Raw genomic sequence first — 6,955 nt, 5'->3', positions numbered from 1 at the left:
GACTCAGAGTGGTGCACTTTGGGTAGCTATCTCACAGTCCCCGCTGCCTGTTGGAATTCTGGGTTAAGCTCCCAATGCCCGATGGGGCAAAAACATTGTCACGGGTGATTTTGGGTACAGCAAGTGCAGAATGGTGGTAGAATGTGCCTTTGGATGTTTAAAAGCTCGCTGGTGCTGTTTGCTGACTAGGTTAGACCTCCGCGCAACCAATATTCCCATTGTTATTGCTGCTTGCTGTGTGCTCCATAATATCGGTGAGAGTAAGGGGGAGACGTTTATGGCAGGATGAGAGGTTGAGGCTAATCGCCTGGCGGCCAATTTTGAACAGTTAGACACCAGGGCGATTAGAAGAGCACAGCTAGGCACGCTGCGCATCAGAGAGGCTTTGAAAACCAGTTTCATGACTGGCCAGGCTGCGGTGTGACAATTGTGTGTGTGTCTTGATGCAAAACCGCCCCTTTTGTTGAATTTACTTCACTGTAAGCCAATCCCCCTCCCCCCTTCGACCACAGTTGGCAAAGGAAATAAAGTCCCTATTGTTTTGAATCCAAGCATTCTTTATTTATTAAAAAAAAAAGTGAGATCACTGACAAGGTAGCCCGGGTGGGGTCAGGGAGGAGGGAAGGACAAGGCCACATTGCTTATTGTAGCCACAAATCAAAACTGTTTGAATGACAGCCTTCTGTTGCTTGGGCCATCCTCTGGAGTGGAGTGGCTGCGTGCCCGGAGCCTCCCCCCCTGCGTTGTTGGGCATCTGGATGAGGAGGATATGGAACTTGGCGAGGAGGGCAGGTGGTTATACAATGGATGCAGCAGCAGTCTGTGCTCTTGTTGCCTTTCCTCCACCAGATGCCTGATCATGTCCGTTTGCTCCCCCATTAGCCTCAGCATCTGCTCCTGCGTGTTCTGATCACACTCACTTAATGCTTTCCTGGCCTCTGCCACCGATTGCACTCCATGCATTCAGCTGTGCCCTATCAATGGGGGAGGACTGCATGAGCTCTGAAAACTTGTCATCGCGAGTGTGGTTTTTTTCTCCTAATCTGCGATAACCTCAGGGATGGAGATGATACAGGGAGCATAGAAACATTTGCATCTGCAGGGGAGATAAAAATGGAGAGTAAAATTTAAGAAGATACATTTCTGAGAACAAAAGGGAGACTCTTTCACAGTGAATCAAGCAATTCACAGCAGACAGCACATGAGATTTAAGTAAGTTTGCCTTTTATATTGAGCACCTGCCGGTATGGTGACACATCACACACGGCTGGGCAACAGAATTCAGTTTCCAGGCAGCCATGGTAAGCCAAAGGGTACGCAGGGTTGGCTTCTTCCACCTTCATAACATGTGGGAATGGTTTCAAATTGCAGCACCCTCCTTTCCTATAGCAAGCAATGCCGGTTGGGTTTGCCATTTAAAAGGAGAGGGCTGTGGTTTTGGGTTGGATGTGCAACACACACCTCCCCCCACCGCGTGGCTATTCTCCGGGATGATCCCTTTTAGCCAAGCGCAAACAGCCCAGCATGAACGGGGTCCTTTTACTGTTCCCTTACAAAAATTCCCCTATTTCAACCAGGTGACCATGAATGATATCACTCTCCTGAGGCTGACACAGAAAGATAAAGACTGAATGTTGCATGAATGTGACCAAAACCCAGGACCAGTCGCTGCCATGCTTTGTGCTGCAGTGATTCCAGACTACTTGCTACTGGCTTGGCGTGGTAAAGTGTCCTACCGTGGAGGACGAAATAAGGGAGCCCTCCCCAGAAACCTTTTGCAAAGGCTTTCAGAGTACCTCGAGGAGAGCTTCATGGAGATGTCCCTGGAGGATTCCCACTCCATCCCCAGACACGTTAACAGACTTTTCCAGTAGCTGTACTGGCCGCGAATGCATCCCAATTCTTCAGGGCAAATCAAACACACACAATTGCTTTTAACCCCTGTAGTGTAGTTACAAATGTGCACTCACCAGAGGTGCCTTCTCTGCCTTCAGGGTCCGGGAACCCGCCTTGGGAGGGTATTGGCTCCAGGGTGATGAAAAGGTCCTGGCTGTCGGGGGAGAACGGATTCTCACCTGTGCTGCTAAGCTCGCCACGCTGACCAAACAGGAAATGAAATTCAAAAGTTCCCGGACCTTTTCCTGTGTACCTGGCTAGTGCATCGGAGTTGAAAGTGCTGTCCAGAGCAGTCACATTGGAGCACTCTGGGATAGGTCCCGGAGGCCAATACCATCGAATTGCACTACGCTGCGTCTGCACTACCCCAAATTCGAACCAAGAAGGTCGATTTTAGCACTACTCCCCTCGCCGGGGAGGAGTACAGAAGTCAATTTTAAGAGCCCTTTAGGTCGATGGAATGGGGTTGGTTGTGTAGCCGCATTGCTTATAAAATCGACCTAGCGCGGCTAAGTACGCCCTAACCTCGTAGTGTAGACCAGGGCTATGAAGCAAAGAGGAGTAACTGTAATGCCTCTTTATATACCTGGGCTTCAGGAGCATTTGAAGGCTGAGAGATGAGTAGCACTGGCTTGGATTGGAGGCCAGCAGGACGACCCACTACTTTGGCTTCACGGTGGGCAGTACCAGCACCATATTTGAAGATGCCTCAGTGACAGCCCCACATGGTCTCCTAGCTCCCTGGCTCATCTCAGCAGTGAGAGGAAGGGATAGCGGTACAGCCAGACCTCTGACTGACAAATGGGTGACCCTCGGCTAATGCATACAGGCCAGGGAACATGAGATGCACCACCCCTCTATAGGTGTGGCAGGAAGACTGGCAGCAAAAGGTAGGTCTGTCACAGCTCAACAAAAAGAGGGACTGATGAAGTTTTACCTGATCTGGAAAGCTGACTGGCTGAATGTGGGAGCTTATGATGGTTGGAGTGTAGTTCTCTCTGGACAATTATGCTTTGAATTGATGTTTTCTTCAGGGAAGGAAGTTTAGAAAAGTCAGTTGGCCACTCCTGGGCCATGGATGACTGGGAGGAGATTCCCTCCAGAGTAAAAGGGGAGACTAGTGACAGGTCCCAAACAGGGGGATGAAACTAAGTGTTGGGAACTTTATTTCTTTCTATTAATTATTAAGCTTGGGGGAAGGAAAGTAAAAGTGTGATTTTTAAAATAATATCAAAACTGCAGAGAACAATGTCAACCTGTAGGTTAACAGCAAGTACAAACTTAGAAACGGGAAAAGCTATTGAATCGGGACTTCTCTATGGCCTCTGGAGCTACATCTCAGCAGCCTCCAGCCATCAATGGCAGTGAAATCAGAGACCTATCTATGTTCTGGTACAGGACATGGGTTAGGAGGTATGGGTGACACTGTTGCAGAGGTTGTTTTTGGTGACCCTCAGGGAGAGCGCAGTCACTGTCTGATTGAAGCTAGAGTTTAGACTTACACCTGTTTGTCTATGGTTTAGTTTTAAATAAAATTGATGAAAAGATATCTATTGTGAGAGAGAATTCACTCTCATTTCTGGGGTTTGAGATTGGTGATCCAGACAGAAGCCAGGCTAGCAAAATCATTTTCCTCAAAGGTTTCCATCTTCACAATATTCACCTTTCTCTCCTCCACGTTCTATAAAATGCTGCTGCCAAAATCATCTTTTTTTTATTTCTGACCACATCCTCCCCCTCTTTGAATCCCTCCATTGGCTTCCCTTTGCACTATGTATCGAGTGTTAGCTTCTTTTTCTTGCTTTCAAGGCCATGCATTGTTTAGTCCTGGTCTGTATCTGAACTTGTCTCCTTTGCAGACTTCACTCACAATACCAGCCTGCTCCCTCATGCGGGCAGCGTCTCAGAGATTTCACTGGGACTCCATGTGGGGCCAGATGCCAGTTTGTGACCATTGACTGTAAGGTTTTTGAGGCAGGAATTGGGCCTTTTTCAAGAGGTCCTACTTTATTTCTACCAGCTCTTCAGAACTCTGGCTCCAGGTACATCACTTTCTGTAATTTAAGTTTTCTACAATTAAGCGATTGTAGCTGACCGTGGCAGGGCAAGGGTATAAATCCCTTGGATGCCCTGCTAAAGGGGTGGCTCCTCCCCTGCTTCCCGGCAGGGCAGCTCGGTGTGGGGGCCCAGACACTCAGCAAGGAGCTCAGCTGCAGGCCCTAACGAGGGCAGGCTCAGGGGAATCAGCTGAGTCAAGTGGAACCAGCTGGGCTGGTGACTGGGAGGAGATATAAGCCCAGGGAAAGGCTCAGACAGGAGGCTAGCCAGGGGAGATGACAGAGGGACTGCAGCTCTGTCTCTACTGACTACAGGAAGCCTCTGGGGCCGAGAGACCCAGGGAAGGTTCAGAGTTGGGATCGATGTTGGGGGAATTGGGGCTGCACTGAGCACTGTAAATAAAAAGACACAGGTGAAACAACTGAGCGAGGCATTGGGACCCCTTCTTTGACCAGCCTAAGCACAGGAGCACAAGGATGCGAGGCCAGTAACGTGTGTGGACCCTGTGATGCTGACCCATTACTTGCCTATAACAAGACAACACCAAAAGTGAAAGTAAGTGGATATGGCTGCCTGTCTCATAAATGACCCTTTTCATGCCCAACTTGTTTTGCTTTAAACTTTCCTTATTGAGCAAAGAACATGTGTGGAAATATCTGGATGTTTCTCTCCCGAATGACCACTCCTTTGGCTTAGGCCACCGTACAGATCACAAACCAGATGAGCAGTTAGCCCTGAAAGAGCAAATTGTCTCAACTAGTGTAAGGCACCTAAATTGCAGTGGTCAGTAGTGCAATGGCCATGCCATGGTTCCAGAACAGAACACAGGTAGTGAGAGCTTCCACAGGAAGTCTCAGCTCAGTGTTTGGGGGGAACCTCACTGAAGGTTGACACTGTCCAGCAATGCCAGCTGACATCTATTTAAATGAAAAAAAGCCAAACATCTTTCTGGTGCTTGAACGACTTGTCATTTCACTTTCATTATGATGCTCCAGCATGCTCTTGGCAGTGGAGGCCAGTGATTGAAGCAATGCTGAATGGCACAAGACCGAAGAAAAAAGTGAATTTAAACTATGTAGGTGTTGATCCCACTCCTCTTGGCTACTCAGGTCATTCTGCATATATTGCTACAGTAGATGAAAATTTGGCTAATAAGTACCTTTCTGTTCTGTAGTGCCTGTCACCTGAGTATCTCAAAACAAATTACAAAATAACTATCCCCATTTCACAAACAGGGAAACGTGAGGCACAGTGAAATTAAATGACTTGCCCCAAGCTACACAGCAAGTCAGTAGCAAAGTTTGGGATAGAACTCAAATTTCCTGATGCCCACTCTCCCTTCGCTATCCTGCCCAATATTTTCAGGTCAGGGTTCACTCTTGCTCCACCACTCATCATTGCTTAGATAGCAAACAGAGCTGAAATGTTGTAGGTCTATTTTTTTCCAGCGAGCTTTCTTTTTGTATATACCATGTTGTTGCCTCAAAGGGGAGCCAAGGTAACTCTAAATGTATAGTGGTGTAGGTAACAAGAGATAAGACAAGCCCCTTTTACTCAGAGGAACAGGCCCTCTCTCTGCCTGTCTGTCACCGGTGAACTGATACACAGATAGATCTTCCTCCCTCTTCCCTATGTGTAGTGTAAGAAATAAAGAGTGACTATAAGTAAAGTTAAAAACAACAGGTAAGTGTATTAAGGGAATGAGTACAATAAGGGAAGGGGTAAATGTGAAAGAGCAGTAGTTAAATAACAATATAGAACAGTGAAACAGCAGCTTTAAAACAGGAGCATGAAGCTCAGGCCCAAAATACAAACTCACCCTGGCAATAAACAGTATAAAATCCCCGATTAAGAGAACCCTAATTGCCTCACTATCAGCACGTCTGTGACGGTGGTGAAGTCCAGGACCTGCACTCGTTGGGTAATTGGAACCCACCGAGGAGGAGCACTGGAGAGTCCCTCGATGTCTCAGGGTGGAAGAAGAGGACCAAAACCCTCTGGTGATGTTGTACCCAGGAACAGGAGCAGGTAAGATGGAATGTCTTCTTCCCTTTCTCTTCACTTCAGGAACGGTGGTGCCCTTCAACGATGCACTGGTGCTGTGAAGACCTGAACCACGCACGCACAGTCACTGGGATGGACTGTGCCACTTGTCGGTGAGTTCAGTCCCGTTATGCATTTAGTGGTGGGAAAATATGGTACAGTCCCAGCAAAGGCGGGAAACAGTCTGAGGTAAAATTGTCCTTGGAGTTGCCAGTGGCGGGAAAAAACAGTTGGATCCAGTCATGACTGGGTCATGATAACAGTAAACAACAAGATGGCGGTCACAAGATGGCAGTTCAGACTCCATCTTGGATTGCTGCTATATCTTTACAAAGTACATGTTGGATTTAACATATACAAATTTTAACAGACCATAACACTATATCAAAACACACCCAACAATGTATTCTGTACCCACACACATCAGTTTCTTTTGGGTTGAAGTAAGACAAAAAACACAGATGGTACTGAATAATTTTTTTTTTTTATGATGACATGCTTAGAATGCAAAAGGGAAGAGGACTTCAACATAAATTGGGTTAAACAAAATGAAAATGTGGGGGAAAAAAAGTGTATTGTTCTTGCCATGAATGGAAAGCCTTGACCAACAGTAATTGGTTTCCACTGTCTCGGAAGTGGAGTCAGTGGTCAACAAAGGACCAGTATAATGGAGGTCTGTAAGAAATTTATCGTTCCGTCTAGCTGAGCAAAACCAGACTTTACATGTTGTTTTGTTTGGTATAAATATGCTTGTTTTACTATTTACTTTGGTGGTGGTGGGGGGGTGGGTGTACAAGGTTTTCATAGTGCATTGGCAGTGTATGTGCTAAATCCCTGCTTTTGTGAGACATTCTGGACCTAGTCTTTGTGTGCTGTTTACATAACACTGTAGATGGGTAAGCTTATATGACAATTTCAAGTCTCATTCTGAACATTAGGGCCCCGATCCTGCAAGGAG

The sequence above is a fragment of the Terrapene carolina genome, unplaced genomic scaffold (genome assembly GCF_002925995.2).
Source record: "Terrapene carolina triunguis isolate 2854851 unplaced genomic scaffold, T_m_triunguis-2.0 Scaffold62, whole genome shotgun sequence".
Taxonomy (NCBI): Eukaryota; Metazoa; Chordata; order Testudines; family Emydidae; genus Terrapene; species Terrapene triunguis.
This window is presented reverse-complemented; position numbering follows the sequence as displayed.